The sequence below is a fragment of the Phocoena phocoena genome, chromosome 1 (genome assembly GCF_963924675.1).
Source record: "Phocoena phocoena chromosome 1, mPhoPho1.1, whole genome shotgun sequence".
In the NCBI taxonomy this organism is placed as follows: Eukaryota; Metazoa; Chordata; class Mammalia; order Artiodactyla; family Phocoenidae; genus Phocoena; species Phocoena phocoena.
In genome coordinates this window covers 36,190,553-36,211,088 of record NC_089219.1, presented here as the reverse complement: position 1 = coordinate 36,211,088, position 20,536 = coordinate 36,190,553, and the positions used below count along the sequence as shown (strand labels likewise).

The window sequence follows — 20,536 nt, the reverse complement described above, 5'->3', positions numbered from 1 at the left end:
CAGCCAAATAAATAAATAAATAAATTTTAAAAAAATAAATAAATAAACAGGCACCTCAAAAAAAAAAAAAAAAAGAATGAGAATCAACTATTTTTATCACATGAAAACACACTGAAAACTTCCTGTCATTTAGCAGAGGAAAATTACAAAACAAGAATCCAACCAGAATTTCAAATACTTAAACAATTGTAAATATGGGGAGGAGGGGATCACAAGAAACAAAGATGCAAAAATACAGAAGTGGACCAGACCAGAGGATCATGTAAACTGTAGCTTACTTATTAACTCAGGAAAGAGATTGAAAAAGACAAAATTATCTCAGAAAGGAAGACTAATTTACAGGGTGTCCAAGAGAAAATAAATAAACTGAAAAGACAATAAAGGATATAGAGAAAATAAATGAAAAGAACCAAGAAAGTGTTTCAAAAATAAAGAAAGAGGTTTTTTTAAAAATCAGGAAGAAAGTGATAGATACAGAAAGCAGACAAGGAAGAGTCAACCAATGTATAATTGGAGTCTCTGAGAAAGAAAATCCGAACAGGGGAAAGCAACTAATTTTTAAAATTCTAATTCAAGAAAATATTTTGAAGTTAAATAGGATCCTTCTGTATATATTTAAAAGGTACCACATTTACCTAGAGAAATTAACTCAGTACAATCAACTCTGAGACATATCCTCATAGAATTATTAGACTTTAAAAATAAAAAAATTCTTAGGGACTGCAAGCAGAAAGACCAAGTTATTTCACAAAGGAAAAAATCAGTTTGGCATTATGTTCATGACATAAACATTCAATACAAGAAAACAGTAATATAGCAACTATGCAGGGAAAGAAATTGTGGAACAGTTTACCTGTAATATTGAGGCAGCAGGAAAGCAATTTTAAACATGCTAGAATGCAGGGAATATTGTTCCCATTATCCCTTCCTGAAAGGGGGTGGGGATGGAGATTCAGAGGAGCAAAGTTTTTGTATGTTTTTGAAGTTAAGCTGGTATAATTAGGGTGTTAAAATTAGGGTGTTAAAATTTTAAGATGTTAGACATAGTCCCCATGGTAGGCACAAGTAAATGGCTATACAATATATGCAAAAGGAAACAAAAAAGAAATTAAAACATGCAAAAAGCAACTAAATGCAAAAGACGATTGGAAGTGAGGGACAAATAAAGCTATGAGGCATATAGAAGAAAACAGCAAAACAGTAGAGGTGAATCCCTCCTTGTCAGGGATTAAACTCTCCAAAGACAGAAGTTAGTACAGTGAAGTAAAAACCATGATCTAACTAGATGCTGTCTATAAGAGACTCAGTTTAGATCCAAGGACACAAATAGGTTGAAAGTGAAAAAATGGAAAAGATAGTCCATGCAAATAGTAGCCAAAAGAGAGTAGGAGTTGCTAAGCTGTAACAGATATAACAGACTTTAAATCAAAACAGGTTACAAGAGACAAAGAACGATATTATATATTAATAAAAGGTTCAATACAGCAAGAAGATAATACAATTACAAACGTTTACAGACATAATAACAAGCCACCAAAGTATATAAAGCAAAAACTGAAGAAAGTGAAGGAGGAAACAGTCCTACAATAATACTTGGAGATGTCAACACCTCATTCTCCATAATGGATAGAACCAGATAGAAGATAAGTAAGAGAACTTGAACAACACAAAAAACCAAATGGTTTTAACAAGAGAACGTTCTACCCAACAACAGAATAGACATTCTTCTCACCTGCAAATGAGACATTCTCTAATACAGATGATATATTATACCACAATTCAGTTCTTAATAGATTTTTTAAAAGATATATAAGGATAACAAGTATTTTCTCTGATTACAATAAAATGAAGCTAAAATCAATAACAAAAGGAAAACTGGAAAATTCACAAAATTGTGTGAATTAAACAATACACTTTTAACCAACCAATGGGTCAAGTAAGAAATCATAATAGAAATAAGAAAATATTTAGAAATAAATGGGGGGCTTCCCTGGTGGCGCAGTGGTTGGGAGTCCGTCTGCCGATGCGTGGGACACGGGTTCGTGCCCCAGTCCGGGAGGATCCCACATGCCGCGGAGCGGCTGGGCCCGTGAGCCACGGCCGCTGAGCCTGCGCGTCCGGAGCCTGTGCTCCGCAACGGGAGAGGCCACAACAGTGAGAGGCCTGCGTACCGCAAAAAAAAAAAAGAAAAAAAAAAAAGAAAAAAATGGGAATGAAAAAACACTGCTTTCATTTGCATAATAATGAAAATATGAAACTTGAGGGACGCAGTGAAAACAATGCTAAGGGAGAAATTTAAACACCTAAAAGAAGAAGAAAAATCTCAAATCAACAACCTAAATTTACACCTTAAGAAATTAGAAAAGAAGAGCAAACTAAACCCAAAGCTAGCAGGAGGAAGAAATAATAAAGATTAGAGCAGAGATAAATGAAATAGAAAATAGGAAAAGAATACAGGAAAGCAATGAAACGAAAAGTTGGTTCTTCTAAAAGTTTAACAAAATGGACAAACTTTTCGCAATATTGACTAAGAAAGCTATATTTGAATTTTGACAGTTTTTCCACTACTATCCTGTTTTGTTTGTTTGTCTGTTTAGAATCCAGTCCAGGATCCCACATTGCATTAATTCACATGTTTCTTTGATCTCCTCCAATCTCTGGTAGTTTCTCTATTTCCTTGTGTTTCCCCATCTGGACATTTTTGAAGAGTACTTGTCAGGTATTTTATAGAATGTCCCTCAATTAAGGAACTTCTGAAGTTTTAAGGTTCTTCTGAAGTTTTCTCATGATTAGATTGGAGTTATGCACTTTGGGGAAGAATACCACAGAAGTGAAGTGTCCTGTTAGGGTACATGACATGAACATGACTTACTACTTCTGGATAGAAACAATCTAATGGTAGCCCTGATGTTTTTCTCTTTGTCTTGACAGTTTTTTTCACATTGTGGGGATGACAAACAAAAGCAGTTTTTATTGCACTGTTGAACCACTCTGGAAGAATTAGGAGCCTAGTAATTTTTTTCTAAAACCCCGAGGAGGCTGCATTGCCTTAGGATGCCCAAGCAGATGAGGAGCAAACCTTTGGTGATATTCAGTGTCTCTCTGGGCAGGTGCACAGGCAAAAATAATCCAGGTGCAAAAGAAAACTGGATCCTACAGAAATGCAAGATAAGAAAAAGTGCCGGAAATAAAACAGGTCAGTTCACAATGATAAGAGCAAAGGTGACTGAGAATGAGAAATGACTACATCCTTGCCTATATCACTAATCAGTGACAATATTTTATTACATCCCGACAGAAAGTAACATAAGGATCACTGGAAATTTCTACTCCTTCAAGTGTGAGAAACCATATTGTTTCACAAATGTCTCCAGTTGAACTATCTAAAAATGCAATGTAAGTCAGTCCAAAGGCTAACAGACTCCAGAGGAGAGATGCATGCTTGAGTAGGACCATCTTGGCAGAAGAGATAAGAGAAAACTACCTAGTTTTAAGCACAGATCATGTACCCAGAGCCCAATTCCATTTTCTCTGAGCTACCAGTGTCTCTCTTTTAGACACTTCTCATTTTGCTAACTTTATTATATATACCTTGATAGTTAAGTATGTACATCTACATGTGTTTATATAGTTACATCCAACAATATAATATGTTTAATTGATGGTGTTATTCAAAGCTTTAAACTCTACTTTTCAAAAAATTAATCTAATCACTCTAGTTCTGGGGCAGAGTTCCATGAAATAGTCCATTGACCTGCAGAAGCAGCATCACCTCAGAGGTTGTTAAGTTCCAATTCTCCAGTCCTATTCCAGAATGAATGAATCAGAACCTCCAGAGGTGGGGCCCAGAAATCTGTATTTTAACAAGCTCAGCAAGTGACTCTTCTTTGTTGTTTTTGTTTTTATTGAGGTATAGTTGATTTACAATACTATGTAAGTTCAGATGTAATAACGTAGTGATTCACAATTTTTAAAAGTTATATCCATTTATAGTTATTATAAGATACTGGCTCTATTCTGTGTATATATCCTTGTAGCTATTTTACACCTAGTAGTTTGTACCTCTTAACCCCTATCCCTCTCTTGCCCCTTTTTCCTTCCCTCTCTCCACTGGTAACCACTAGTTTGTTCTCTATATCTACGAGTCTGTTTCTTTTTTGTTATATTCACTAGTTTGTTTTAATTTTTAGATTCCACACATAAGTGATATCATACAATTTTTCACTTTTTCTGTCTGACTTCTTTCACTAAGCATAATACCCTCTAAGTCCATCATGTTGTTGCAAAAGGCAAAATTTCATTTTTTTATGGTTGAGTAGTGTTCCATTGTGTGTGTGTGTATATATATATATATATATATATATATATATATATAGAGAGAGAGAGAGAGAGAGAGAGAGAGAGAGAGAGAGAGAGAGATAGACATTTATATACCACATCTTCTACCTCTTCATCTGTTGTTGGACACTTGGGTTCCTTCCATATCAAGACAGCCAAGGTTATTGTAAATAATACTGCTATGAACATTGGGGTGCCTGTATCTTTTCAAACTATAGTTTTCATTTTCTTCAGATATATACCCAGAAGTGGAATTGCTGGATCATATGGTGGTTCTGTTTTTAGTTTTTGAGGAACCTCCATACTGTTTTCCACAGTGGCTGCACCAATTTACATCCCCACAAAAAATGTACAAGGGTTCCCTTTTCTCCACATCCTCACCAGCATTTGTAATTTGTGGTCTTTCCCAGATGATTCTTATAAACCCTAAATCTAATGAAAAGACGCACTATTTCGGAAGAAGGATTAAAAGACGTGGAATGACTTTCCATCTTAGTTTGAGCATTATGAAGAAGACATATATGGTCAAGAATACATAGGTTAAAAATTCATTTGAAGATTGTATGGCAATTAAGAATTTTATTTTCTCTCCCTCTCTGAATTTTAACTTCTTTGGAGGCTTCCAGGTAAACAATGACTACTATTATCTTAATATTGGATTAGTCCAAGATCTTAAAGTCAGTTAGCAATTTCACATGACATAATTAAATTATCATTGAAGAATAATACCATCACTGTTAATAATAAGAATCTGACAGAGAAACAAGACCCCTGAAAACATTTCCCAGTTAGTTTAGTTAGCCTAATTCCATAGGCTCACAGAATTTTCATTTTTGCCTGAGATTTATAAGGACAAAATTTATAAAGATGTTAGTTATTTAAATTATGATTCAATTTAATTGGACAACCATGTTTACACTTACAATCCTTAAATATTAGTGTAAATAATAATAAACTATACAGCTTATAGGCATTTTAAGAATTTAGGTGATTCTTTTAATTTAGATTATTTATTTAAACCAAATCCAAATCCTACATAAATTAAAATGACCTATTTGCATGTTTATTTCTCACAGTGGTAAAATCAAGAAGTCATATAGCCATCTTTTTTTTTTTTTGCTTTGTACACATTTTAATAAGTTGGGAAAATCCTCATAATTTTTTTAACATCTTTATTGGAGTATAATTGCTTTACAATGGTGTGTTAGTTTCTGCTTTATAACAAAGTGAATCAGTTCTACATATACATATGTTCCCATATCTCTTCCCTCTTGCATATAGCCATCTTTGAAGCCCCAGACTCCCCCCAAAATTTAATTCATCAAAGAGTATGCCATGATAGGTATATAAAATTACTTTGGTGAAATTTTAATTTCCTGGATTTAGTTTACCTTCTAAATCTCAGTGAAAAGTCTTAATGCAAAATTGTTTCTTAAAACCCCTTTTATGACTATGAATTGTTGACCTGACGTCAACTTGCATGTGTTCATTATCTTCAATTCAGCAGGGACACTCGAGTCAACAGCCACAGGTAGCTTTTCTCTTTCTCATCAAACAAACTGTTTAGGAAAAGGAATTACATTAGAAGGATACTGTTTAAACTTTGGCCAAAAACTTAGTAGTTTACCTGGTTATTCACATGACGTTCTAAATTTTTATTAGAGTGTAACCTTTACCATTTAACCAAAGTTTTACTTTTTCCACTTGGCAGGCCTATTTTTTCAAATACAAAACCACCTTAAGGTTGACACTACTCATTTCTTCAAACTATTTACTGTATTTCTTTTACCAATCAATGCAAATTCCGTCAGTGACACTGGATTTAAGAGGCTTGCGCCCTCGGTTTTATCTGTGAAAGTGGACGGGCCTTCAGTCCTTAATCAAAGGGAATTTCCCAACTTATCCAAAGGTAACCTGGAAAGGAAACCGCTCTCCTTTGCCCTGGGGGTGTGCTCACACCAGGCGCTTCCTGCACATGCCTTGCTTCAGAATCAGAAAAGCCAGTCCCTCCTGAGGACCCCGAATTTTCTGGGATGGCATCTCATTCCTCTACTCACACAAAGGAAAAAAAGCCGCTCTAAAAAGACTACACTGAGGGCTCCGCTGGTGGTTGAGAGTCCGCCTGCCGATGCAGGGGACACGGGTTCGTGCCCCCGTCCGGGAAGATCCCATTTGCCGCGGAGCGGCTGGGCCCGTGAGCCATGGCCGCTGAGCCTGCGCGTCTGGAGCCTGTGCCCCGCAACGGGAGAGGCCGCAACAGTGAGAGGCCCGAGTACCGCAAAAAAAAAAAAAAAGACTACACTGTCTATCCACAGGAATAGATATGAAGACATAAGTTCCAGTGAGAAAAGGCAAATTTAAGAATAAGTGCTGGACTTCCCTGGTGGCACAGTGGTTGGGGACCCACCTGCCAATGCAGGAGACATGGGTTCGATTCCTGGTCCGGGAAGATCCCGCATGCCGCGGAGCGGCTGGGCCCATGTGCCACTACTGAGCCCTAGAGCCTGCGAGCCACAACTACTGAGCCCGTGTGCCGCCACTACTGAGACCCACGTGCCTAGAGCCCATGCTCCGCAACAAGAGAAGCCACCGCAATGAGAAGCCCGCACACCGCAATGAAGAGTAACCCCCGCTCACCGCAACTAGAGAAAAGCCTGCCCGCAGCCATGAAGACCCAATGCAACCAAAAATAAATTAAATAAATAAATTTATTTAAAAAAAACAGAATAAGTGCTGAGTAATGCCAGGTATATGAGTCTAAAAGCACATAGAAACACTATATGTTGTCATTTACATATGTGGAATAGTGAGAGAAAACACAACAGTGGTTGCCTGGGGATGAAGGGGTTTGATTGAGAAAACGGTCTGGATTATAAATGAGAGCAGCTGCCTCTGAGAGAGCAGAGGGCAAGACGACTGGAGATGCCGACGAGAACAGGCCTTCCAGCGGCCAAGAGCAGAAGACAGGATCTGGAAGTCCGTCCAAGGACCCCGTCAGGCTCCTTCTGCCCCGCTCACCTCACCCCTCAACCCAGGTCGGGGCCCAGGTGAAAGGGCATGAGCACCTTGCTTTAAAATTTTTAGAGACCGGAGGCTGTCGGGGCTCCCCTCAGGCGGGTCTACAAATGGTTAAAGCCCCGAGGCTTTTGGTCATGGATGAGCCATAGGCTGTGGGGACCAGACACGAACCTGGAGCAGAGCTGGAAGCGGGTCAGAAGTCACTCATGCGACCTCAGTATCACTCTGCTGGGATGAAACAGTCTCTGTGGGACTTGGGGGTGGGAGAGGGGAGGTGGAAATCATTTCTAGGTGATCTCATCAAATCCAGGATTTCACCCTGGAAGTATTTCTGATTATGTTTACAGCCAAGAGGTGGAATCTGCAGAACTCAGTGGTGATTGGATCCTGGGCTGACACCTCTGATGTGTTCAAGGGCCCAGATTACTAACGCTAAGCCCTTTGAATTCAAATCTAGAACCTATGACTGACTCTCTGTGTGATCTCCAGCAAATGGCTTAACCTCTCTGAGCCTCACCTTCTGCATCTTATGCTGACAGTTATAAATTCCACCTCATACTACTGTGGTGAGGATGAAATGGGCTAATTGCGTAAATCGTCCCGCCCACCCCACCCCCACCCCCACCCCCCCGCCACAGTTTGAACACCTGGGAAATGGCTGTAAAAACGTCCCGAGGTGCCTTGTGGGTAACCCAATCAGGTAGGTAACCTGAAAGGTTGAGAATTCCCAAGTGTCTGATTTGGGTGCGCTGGGATCCGCCCAGAGGGCGTGGCCAACCAAAGAATGCTGGTCTGGGACCCCAGTACATCCGGCCCCCGAGACTATATAAGAGGTCAACTACTTCAGCCTGCAGCCCAGTCTTGGCAACTCTTGGCCCACGACGCTGAGGTCCCTGGCCACACAATGGATCCACTGATGGTGAGTCTGCAGCCAATGTCTGGGTACTGAGGTGGAAGGTCGTGAGTCCTAGAAGGGGGTACACTCTTATGGAAGAGGAACCCAAACATTCAAAACATTAATTTCTTTAAGGCCTTCTTTACTGAGCACCCCTGCGTGTCTGCACTGTCCAGGGGGTGCCCTCGTGCAGACAGTCGAGTTCCTGAAGAAGAGACAGTGTTGGGACCTGTCCAGTTGGCTGCTGTCCCCGAAGGCCCCTTGAGGGCAAGGCTGCTGCCTAGATGGTACACCCCCCCAGTCCCCAGATCACTACCTGGTACTGGGCGGCTGCAACCTGTGTGGCAAGGATGGAAGGATGTGCAAAATGGGTGGCCATGTGTGGAGGGGCCTGGGTGGATACTGGTAGAAATTAGACAATGAAGAGAACGAGTTATATAGCCCGTGGCAGGGGGCACCGATTTCTCCCTTCCTTGAAAACATTTCATTTTTATTTACCCAGCTTTATTGAGGTATAATTGGCAAACTCGCATAAATGTAAAGTGTACACCATGCTGATTTGATGTATGTATATGTTGTGAAGTGATTACCACACTCAAAGTGGTTAACACAATCATCACCTGATGTGGTTACCTTTCTGTTTTGGGTGACGATGCTTAAGATCTACTCTCTTAGCAAATTTCTAGTGTCCAATACAGCATTATTAACTATCATCTTCATGCTGTACATTAGATCCTCAGTACTTATTCCTCTTATGACTTGTGTACCCTTTGACCAAGAACTCCCACTTCCCCACCCCCCATCCCCTAGCAACTTCCACCCTTCTCTCTGATTCTATGAGTTCAACTGTTTTTCCTCATTCTACATAAAAATAATAAGATAAAGTTTATGTTTTTTTGACTTATTTCACATAGAATAATGCCATGCCCTCTAGGTTCATCCATGTAGTCACAAATGTCAGGATTTCCTTCTTTCTGATGGCCGGATAATGTTCTCTGTTCTCAGAAAGTAGAGCGTTCCTATGAAACGTTTTGTAAGCTGAAATGGCATAAAGCAATGAGGCAATTACCTCAGGACGCTTCTTGCTAAAGGATGGGCAAAACAAATGGAGATAAAGCCCAGGTGCTCACAGACAGAGTTCAAGGGTATGGTGGCTTGCTGAGGAGGTGCTGAGTGTAGTCCCCCAGGGAGGAGCTGCCACTCTCCCTGTTCTGGGTGTGCGTTGCCTCTGTTCAAGTTCACTGCAAAACAAATGTTGAGGGACTTCCCTGGTGGTCCAGTGGTTAAGAGTCTTCGTTTCCAGTGCAGAGGGTGCGGGTTTGATCCCTGGTCGGTTAACTAACATTCTACATTCTGCACGACGTGGCCAAAAAAAAAAAAAAAAAATGATTAGCACTATTTTCACTTTCACCTGTTTTTGAAAAAGTGAAAATCCTCTTCTGTTTTTTTTTTTTTGTTTTTTGTTTGTTTTGCGGTATGCGGGCCTCTCACTGCTGTGGCCTCTCCCGCTGCAGAGCACAGGCTCCGGACGTGCAGGCTCAGTGGCCATTGCCCACGGGCCCAGCCGCTCCGCGGCATGCGAGACCCTCCCGGACCGGGGCACGAACCCGTGTCCTCTGCATCGACAGGCGGACTCTTAACCACTGTGCCACCAGGGAAGGCCCTCTTCTGGGGTTTTTGTTTGTTTGTTTTTGGTTATTGAAAACAGGTATTAATGTAGGTCTTCCATAAAAGCAAAGTGGCATAATGCAAACTTTCCAAAAAGCTCTGGATACCTGAATAGCACATTTTCTTTATCATTCATCCTATGGACAGACACTTGGGTTGTTTCCATATCTTGACTATGGCGACTAGGGCTGCATTGAACCTCTGAGTGTGGATCTCTTTTCGAGATACAGATTTCATTTCCTTTGAACACCCAGAAGTGGAATAGCTGGATCATATGGTAGTTCTAGTATTTAATTTTTCAGGAACTTCCATACTGTTTTCCATAACAGCTGTACCAATTTACATTCCCAATAGCAGTGCATGAGGGTTCCCTTTTCTCCAAATCCTCCCCCAATTTTATACCTTGTCTTTTTGATAATAGCTATTCTAACAGTTATGAGGTGTTATTTTTACTGTGGTTTCTGTTTGCATTTCCCTGATGATTAGTGATGATCAGCACCTTTTTGTGTACCTATTGGCCATCTGTATGTCTTTGCAAAAATGTCTGTGAAGGTCCTTTGCCCATTTCTAAGTCAGATTGGTTTTTGCTATGGAGTGGTATGAGTTCCATATATATTTAGATATGAACCTCTTATCAGATAGATGGTTTGCAGAGATTTTCTCCCATCCACAGGTTGCTTTTTGACTTTGTTGCTTGTTTCCTTTGCTGTGCAGAAGCTTTCAGTTTGATGGAGTCCCACTTGTTTATTTTGGCTTTTGTTGCACATGCTTTTGGTGTCAAATACAAAATAATCAATGCCAAGACCAGTGTCAAGGAAATTTTTCCCATATGTTTTCTTCTAGAATCTTCATGGTTTCAAGTTTTATATTTAATTCTTTAGTATATTTCAAGTTAATTTTTGTGAGTTCTATAAGATGGGGATCCACTTTCATTCTTAAACCTGTGTGTATCTAGTTTTGCCAACACCCTTTATAGCAGCGACTATCTTTTCTACATTGTGTGTTCTTGGCACCCTGGTCAAAGATGCATAGATTTATTTCTGGCTCTCTATTCTGTTCCATTAGTCTATGTGTCTCTTTTTCAGCCAGTACCATACTATTTTGATTACTATAGCTTTATAATACAGTTTTAAATCAGGAAGTGTTATGCCTCTTTTCTTTCTCAGATTGCTTTTGTAATTTGGGTCTTCGTTGGATTGAGTTGAACTTTAGAATTGTTTTTTCTATTTTTGTGAAAAATGCCATTGGAATTTTGTTAAGAATTCCTTTGAATCTTTAGATCAATTTGGGTAATTGCTCATTTTAACAATATTAATTCTTTCAATCTAAGAATAGGGGATATCTTTCCATCTATTTGTGTCTTCTTGAATCTCATCAATATAATTTTCACTGTTCAGGTGTTTCACCTCTATGGTTAAATTTATTCCTAAGTACCTTATTGTTTTGATGCTATTGCAAGGGGGATTGTTTTTTTAATTTCTCTTACTGAGAGTTGTTTATGTATAGAAACACTACTGATTCTTGTATCCTGCAACTTTGCTAAATTCACTTATTCTAGGCATGTTTTTGTGGAGCCTTTAGAGTTTTCTGTATATAACATCATGACATCTGCAAACAGATATTTTTGCTTCTCCCTTTCTGATTAGGATGCCTTTTATTTCCTTTTCTTAATTAATTGCTCAGGCTAGGAATTCCAGTACTATGTTGAATAGAAGTGACAGCTGGCATCTTTGTCTTGTTCTGGAACTTAGAGAAAAATCTTCAGCTTTTCAACATCTAATTTGTAGATTTTGTCGTGAAAAGGTGTTGAATTTTGTCAAGTGTTTTGTCTGCAGCTACTAAAATAACCATATTTGTTTCATCCTTCATTTTTTAATTCATTAGACACATTTATTGATTTGTGTGTATTGAACATTCCTGTAACCCAGGGATAAACCCCATTTAAGGATGGTGTATAATCCATTTAATGTGCTCTGAATTTGGTTTGCTAGAGTATTGTTGAAGATTTTTACATCTATGTTCATCAGGAATACTGACCTATAATTTTATTTTATTATTTATTTATTTGTTTATTTATATTTTTTGTTGGGTCTTCATTGCTGTGCGTGGGCTATCTCTAGTTGTGGTGATCGGGGGCTACTCCTCGTTGTGGTGCACAGGCTTCTCATTGCGGTGGATTCTCTTGTTGCAGAACATGGGCTCTAGGTGTGCAGGCTTCAGTAGTTGTGGCTCGTGGGCTCTAGAGTGCAGGCTCGGTAGTTGTGGCACACAGGCTTAGTTGCTCCACGGCAAGTGGGATCTTCCCAGACCAGGGCTCGAACTAGTGTCCCCTGCATTGACAGGCGGATTCTTAACCACTGTGCCATCAGGGAAGTCCCTGGCCTATAATTTTATTTTCTTGTAGTGTCCTTATAAGCTTTGGTGGCAGGATAATGCTGGCCTCATAATGAATTTGGAACTAATCCTTCCTCTTCAATTATTGGGAAGAATGTGAGAAAGATGGACATTAATTCTTTAAAGGTTTGGTAGACTTGATCAGTGAAGTCACTTTCACTGTTGGAATCTTGTTGGAAAGATTTTTGATGACTGATATACGTCTATTCAGATTTCCATTTCCTTATGGTTCAGTCTTGGTAGGTTGTATGTTTCTAGGAATTAACCCATTACTTTTAGGCTATCCAATTTTTTGGCATATAATTGTTAATAGTAATCACTTATGATCTTTATATTTCTGCAGTCTGTTATACTCCTTCCTCTTTCATATTTGATTTTATTTGTTAGACTGTTCTCTTTCTTTCATCTATAGTCTAGCTAAAGCTTTGTCAATTTTGCTTGTCTTTTCAAAATCCATCTCTTAGTGTCATTGACCTTTGCTATTATTTTTCTAGTCTCTATTTCATTTATTTCTGCTATGGTCTCTGTTATTTCTTCTTTTCTTCCACTAACATTGGTTGTAATTTGTTCCTTTCTAGTTCCTTGAGATATGAACGTTGATTGCTTATTTGAGATCTTTCTGGTTTCTTAATGTGGGCACATAATTGTTATAAACTTCTTTTCTAGAACTACTATTGCTGACTCTCATATGTTTTGGTATGTTGTGTTTCCATTTTCATTTGTCTTAAAATATTTTCTTTTCTTTTGATTTCTTCTTTGACCCATTGATTGCTCAGCAGTGTGCTGTTTAATTCCCACATATTTGTGAATTTTCCAACCTTTCTCTTTTTTGATTTCTACTTTCACACCATTTTGGTAAGAAGAGATACTGGATATGACCTTAATCTTATTAAATTTTTAAAACTTTTTGTGATGTAACATATGATCATGATTTATCCTGGAGAATGTTCTATGTGTACCTGAGAAGAATGTGTATTCTTGTGCTGTTGGATGGAACGTAGTATATATGTCTGTTAGGTTCATTTGATCTAATGTGCAGTTCAAGTCCAATATTTCTATATTGATCTTCTGTCTGGAAGATCTATCTATTGTTGAAAGTGGGGAATGAAGTCCCCAACTACTGTTATGCTGCTGTCTATTTCTGGCTTCAGAACTGTTAGTATTTGTTTAACATATTTATGTGTTCTTATGTTGAGTCCATTAATTTATAATTGTCATATCCTCTTGATTAATTGTTCCCTTTTCTTATATAATGACCTTCTTTTTCTCATGTAACAGCTTTTGATTAATCAACTTTTCTGATATAGTATAGCTACCCTGCTCTCTTTTGGTTTCCATTTGCATGGAATGTATTTTGTCATCTTTTCACTTTCATCCTATGTGTGTCCCGAAACCTTAAACATCAACTATATTACAATTTTTAAAAGTCTGTGGGGCAAGATCTCTGCAGGGGATGGTGTGGTATTCATGCATTTATCGAGATACCACCTCCACTGACAGATGAGAGTACCATAGGGAAAGTTCATATTTTAGAAATATTACCCTGACTGTCTTTGGAGGGTACACAAGATGGAGTCAACCCCAGATTCACAGAGGCCAATTAAGAGGCAGTTGCAGGCTTTTAGGCAAGCAATGATGGTGGGCTAGACTAGGATTTGGTCAATAGGTATGGAGAAGCATGGTGTGTGGAACTGGGATTTGAGCTAGGTAAGGCACATGAAATTCTAACTTTTTTTTGCAGGATCTCACAAATGAAGACCAAGTTCATTTATCAGGCAGTGGCAAAGAGGCTTCAGGGGACTCTTACCTTCAAGCAACTGAAGAAATTGAGGCATTTTATCAATACCTCAATGAGAAATATAAGGCAGGAACTCCAGCTGCACCAGAGCCAGAGCTCTATGTACCTCTGACTGACCATGATGAGAACAGCCAAAAGGAGTCAATCCAGAACCAGGTGATGTATCCTTTAAGCCCACAGTGATGATTTCTACACGTTCTAACATCCCTGGACAGTTCTTATCCTGAACTAAGATCACTCCATTTTAGAGCCCTTGATTTGCCCTTGGAAACCTAAGCAAGACCCTTTTTGACCCCAAGGTGACCTCTTTTGATGAGAGCAAACCCACAGTAACATCCCAGATAACAGATGTTACTGACACCCCAAACACATCCTGAGATTTTAAAGGCTGGTTGCAGACCTAGAACTGGGGGAGTGGAAATCAGAAGTCCTTTACTGGGTCCTTTTTCTATGAGGTCTTCCCATCTGGATCTGTCACACCCTGCTAAGGATGAAGTAGAGTTCTCTAGTCTTGAGGAGCTTTCAGTCCAGTGGTGAGGGAAGGGGAGTAGACAGGCATAACAGTATTTCAAGAGTGGAAATGAGAGGAAAGGAAGTGCCCTAATATGATGTTATTAGAGGTTGACTTCAAATGAGGCTTCGTCTCAGAGAATCCCTAGGTTTTTTTTTTTTTTGAAGTGGCGCTTTTTTATTTTTTAATATTTATTTATTTGCTTGTGCTGGGTCTTAGTTGCGGCCAGCAGCCTCCTTAGTTGTGGCTCACAGGCTCCTTAGCTGTGGCATGTGAACTCTTAGTTGCTGTATGCATGTGGGATCTAGCTCCCTGACCAGGGATCAAACCCGGGCCCCCTGCATTGGGAGTGAGGAGTCTTAACCACTGCCCCATCAGGGAAGTCCCAAGAATCCCTAGGTTTTGATGGTCCTTTTTGTTGGAGTGTCTCCACAGTGATATTGGCCTCATGAGTGTACCCATTTCCACACCTCCAAGTGACTGTGGCTTCTGCTACACTGTGGCTTGGAAAATTCCACTTATTTCCAAGTGTGAATATATATAATAATTAAATTTAAGGGCATCTATCACTTCTATGGATTTTTTTGTAGAAGAAGATGACTTCGGAGTGCCCTCAGTCTACCATAGTCAATGGCTGTACAGTCATAAATTTTTAATATAACCTGGGGGAATTATCCTAGCTGTCTCTCTGCTCTGAGATTCAGGACAGGCCAGAGAGACCAGTCTTTGGTGGCAGGGATAGGAATGGATGTCATATTTGATAAGACAGGCTATAGTCACTAAGACATGTTACTGAGAGAGACAGGCTGAGCAAAGGACAGGACAGGGATATGGCAAAACTGAGCAGACTGGTCTGGCTAAAGCAGGACAAGAGCTGCAAGGAGGCGCACAGTGTGAAAAGATGTGAGGCTACTGACATGATGGCTTTGAGGAGTTAACTGGAAGCTTTCTACCAGATGTATAGGAAACCTAGAAGCGTAAGGATGGCCAATGAGAATAGAAGTATAGACTTTGGCCATGGGCACATTAGGCCACTGCTTGTAATGAGGCTTCTTCTTGGAATGGTTCCTGGAGGCTGATGCTTTCCAGGATGGTTCTCAGGAAGCTGGAATGCCAGGGACAACCCTGTACATTTCTGGGGGAAATGTCCACAGTGGTTCAGGTCTGTGACCACCCAGAGTGAGATAGGTCCAATTCAAGTTAAAAGTCTTCTACTTAGGCCATGTCACTTCACCTTTTTGGACCCCTATTTACTCTTCTTTAATAGGGATTAAGCATGGCTCCTGTTTCTGAGGCATGGTGGGAATAAAATGAGATAAGATGTTTGGAAGTTCATTAATTTAACCAAATCTCCAGTAGGATGTCTGGGAGATGGGACATCTTTGGAAAAGTCTCTGGGCAGGGGCGGGCAATACAGAGATAGGGGATTAAGAGGTACAAACTCTTATGTATACAACAAGCTACAAGTATATATTGTATAAAACAAGGAATATAAAAATTATTTATAATAACTAAAATTTGAGTATAACCTTTATTATGATTCACTATATTGTATACCTGTAACATATAACACTATACATTAAGTATACATCAATTTAAAAAAGGTCTGTGGGGCAAGACCTCTACAGGAGATGGTGGCGCTTTCATTCATTCATCGAGATTCCCACCTTCACTGATAGATAGGAGTTGCATAAGAAGACTTTCCTTTTTCTTTTTCTTTTTCTTTTTTTTTTTTTTGCGGTACGTGGGCCTCTCACTGTCGTGGCCTCTCCCATTGCGGAGCACAGGCTCCGGATGCTCAGGCTTATTGGCCATGGCTCACGGGCCCAGCCGCTCTGCGGCATGTGGGATCTTCCCGGACCGGGGCACGAACCCGTGTCCCCTGCATCGGCAGGTGGACTCTTAACCACTGCGCCTCCAGGGAAGCCCAAGACTTTTCATTTTAGAAATATTACTCTGACGGTCTTTGGAGGTTACCCTACATGAGGTCAACTCCAGATTCACAGAGGCCACTTAAGAGGCAATTGCAAACTTTGGGCAAGAAATGATGATGGGCTAGACTAGGATTGGGTCAACAAGGATGGAGAGGAAGGGTGTGTGAAATTGGGATTTGAGCTGGTTATGACACATGAACTTCTTTTTTTGCAGAATCCCACAGCTGAAGATCTAGTTCAGTTATCAGGCAACAGCAAAGGGGTATCGAGGGACTCTTACCTTCAGACAATTGAAGAAATTGAGGCATTTCTCCAGGACATCAATGAGACACATGAGGCAAGATGCCCAGCTGCACCAGAGCCAGAGCTCTATGTGCCTCTGACTGCCCATGAAGAGGACAGCCAAAAGGAGTCAATCCAGAATCAGGTGATGAAATTTTTGAGGCTCCCAGTGATGATTTCTGCATGTTCTAACATCCCTGGGACAGTTCTCATCCAGAACTAAGATCACCCCATGGTAAAGCACTTGATTTGCCCCCTGGAAACCTTAAGTGAGACATTTTTTGACCCCAAGGTGACCTCTTTTGATGAGAGTAAACCCAAGTAACATCCCAGTTGACAGATGTCACTGACACCCCAAACACATCCTGAGATTTTAGAGGCTGGATGCAGACCTAGAGCTGGAGGAGTAGAAATCAGAAGTCTTTCTTTGGGTCCCTTTTCTCTGAGGTCTGCCCAGCTGGATCTGTCAGACCCTGATAAGGTGGAAGTAGAGTTCTCTAGTCTTGAGGAGTTTTCAGTCCAGTGGTAAGGGAAGGGGAGAAGACAGGCACGACACTATTTCAAGAGTGGGAATGATAGTAAAAGAAGTGCCCTAGTACGATGTTATTAGAGGTTGACTTCCAGTGAGGTTTCATCTCAGAGAATCCCTAGGTTTTGATGGCCCTTCTTGGAGGATTGTCTCCACAGTGACATTGGCCTCATGGAGGTACCCTTTTCCACACCTCCAAGTGACGGCGGCTTCTGCTACACTGTGGCTTAGAAAATTCCACTTATTTCCAAGCGTGAATGTAGATAACAATTAAATTTAAGGGCATCTATCACTTCTATGGATTTTTTTGTAGCAGAAGATGACTTCGGAGTGCCCTCAGTCTACCATAGTCAATGACTGTACAGTCATATATTTCGAACATAGCCTGGGTGAACTATCCTAGCTGTCTCTCTGCTCTGAGAGTCAAGACAGGGTGGGAGAGACCAGTCTTTGGTGGCAAGGATAAGAATGGATGTCATATTTAATAAGACAGGCTATGAGCAAGGGACAGGACAGGGATATGACAAAAGTGAGCAGACTGGTCTGGCTAGAGTAGGATAAGAGCTGCAAGGAGGCACATAGGGTGAAAAAGATGTGAGGCTACAGACATGATGGCTTTGAGGAGTTAACTGGAAGCTTTCTACCAGATGTATAGGAAACCTAGAAGCGTAAGGATGGCCAATGAGAATAGAAGTATAGACTTTGGCCATGGGCACATTAGCCTCTGCCTCTAATGAAGCTTCTTCTTGGAATGGTTCCTGGAGGCTGATGCTTTCCAGGATGGTTCTCAGGAAGCTGGAATGCCAGGGGGAACTCCAGGAGGTCTCTTGGGGAAATATCCACAGAGGATCAGGTCTGTGAGCACCAAGAGCAAGACAGGTCCAATTCAAGTTAAGAATCTTCTACTTGGGCCATGTCATTTCACCTCTTTGGACGTCTGTGAATTCTTCTTTAATACGGTTTTATCATGGCTCCTGTTTCTGGGGTCATGGTTGGAATAAAATGCGATAATATGTTTGGAAGTTCATTAAATTAAACAAATCTCTGGTAGGATTTCTGGAAGATGGGGCATCTGTTGAAAAGTCTCTGTTGGGGTGGGGCAATATAGAGACAAGGGATTAAGAGGTACAAACTCTTATGTATACAACAAGCTACAAGGATATATTGTACAAAACAAGGAATATAGCCAATATTTTATAGTAACTAAAAATTGAGTATAACATTTAACTATTTTGAATCACTATATAGTACACCTATAACATATAATAGTGTACATCAAGTGTTTATCAATTTTTTAAAAGTCTATGGGGCAAGCTCACTGCAGGGGATAGTGGGGTGTTTCCATTCATCTAGAATCCCACCCCCACTGATAGGTAGGAGTAGCATAGGAAGACTTTTCATTTTAGAAATATTACTGTTTATGGAGGGCACACCGGATGGAGTCAACTCCAGATTCACAGAGGTCAATTAAGAGGAAATTGCAGGCTTTTATGCAAGCAATGATGGTGGGCTAGACGAGGACTGGGTCAGCAGGGATGGAGAGGAAGGGCGTGTGGAGTTAGGATTTGAGCTGGGTAAGACATCTGACTTCTAACTTTTTTTGCAGAATCCCACAGCTGAAGATCTAGTTCGGTTATCAGGCAACAGCAAAGAGGCTTCCATGACTTCTTTCTTTCTGACACTTGAGGACATTGATGAGTTTCTCCAGGACATCAATGAGATACATGAGGCAAAAACCCCAGCAGCAGCATCCCAGTTGATGGATGTCACTGACACCACAAAGGCGTTCATCACTGATTGTAGAGTGACAACCGTTAATGCAAACAAGATGGCAATCCCCAATAAGGGTAGCCAGATGAAGATCCTCGATGATGACCAGAGCCTCAGTGGAGGCCAGATGACCTTCGGTGGGGACCAGACCCTCTATGAGGGTCAGATGAAGAACCCCAGTGAATGCCAGATTCTCAGTGGAGCCCAGATGACCTTCCCTTGGGACCAGGCTGTCTCTGGAAGTCAGATGAAAACCATCCATGTATACCAGACCCACAATGGAGGCCAGATGAGCTTCAGTGGGGACCAAACCCTCTATAGGCGTCCGATGAAGATACTCAATGATGAGAACACTCCCCATGAAGTCCATATAGTGCCACATTCCTCATCATCATTGCCATATCCTAGATTTCTGTACATTTCTAGTTCCTATTTGATCCAAGAACAACCCCTAGAAAAGCAGAAGTGGAATCTCAAGATTCAGAGATGTTCGTTGCAGAAGAATTCTGACATTTTGAAACCCTACATCTGTACATACCAGGGCTGTGGGAAATCATATTCAAAATCTTCCCACCTGCGAATCCATACACGCCTACACACTGGTGAGTGAAGACTGAAATATAAGGGTGTCAGGAAAATGACTAAAGATCTCTGCCTTTATAAGACTTTGGGGTCATTTGAGATTGTTGCCACCCCCCTCTAAGTCTAGGACCCAGAAGACCCTAGAAAATGCTAGCAAATCTGAAAGAGTATATAAAGCAGTCCTAAGAACAGACTCTAGTTCTGGGCCAGAGGCAACCTGGCTGCAGCCTTTTGTGGTATTGAATGTCTGGGATGATGGAAGAAGTGGAGGGATTTGTTTGACCTCCTAGGGTGGTCTTGACTTTACCTCTCCTGGGACTTCTCTTCATGGACTCCTATATGTCCAACAGATAACCCCTCTTCCTCAACTTTCTTTACCCACCACTGACCTTCGTCTTCCCCTCCTGGTTTTCTTTTTCTTTTCCTCTCCCTCCTTCACAGTTTTCCTCTCAGCCTTCTAGCCCATCCTGCCCTCCTTCTCTTCCTTTCCCATGCAACCCCTCCAGTCTCCTGTCTGTCTCTCCCTGTCCCACTGCAACATGCCCAACTCCTTTTTCTTCTCCATTCATTTCCAACTTCTGTGTCCCATGCTATCCTGAAGCATGACAAGTCTTCCTTTCTTTCTCGGGTCCAGGAGAGAAGCCCTACAAATGCAACGCGAAGGGATGCACGTGGGCATTCTCCCGTTCGGATGAGCTCAACAGACACATGAGGAAGCACACCAGGGAGAGGCCCTACCAGTGTACTAAATGCGACAGGAACTTTTCACGATCAGATCACTTAAAGCAGCATCAGAGAATCCACAGATAAATTTCTT

At 40.8% G+C, this 20,536-nt stretch overlaps 1 pseudogene; it reads left to right on the top strand.

The window, feature by feature from the left end:
• Positions 1–13,945: 13,945 nt before the first annotated feature.
• Positions 13,946–20,529, top strand: LOC136126095 (Krueppel-like factor 15; annotated as a pseudogene).
• The last annotated feature ends 7 nt before the right edge of the window (positions 20,530–20,536 follow it).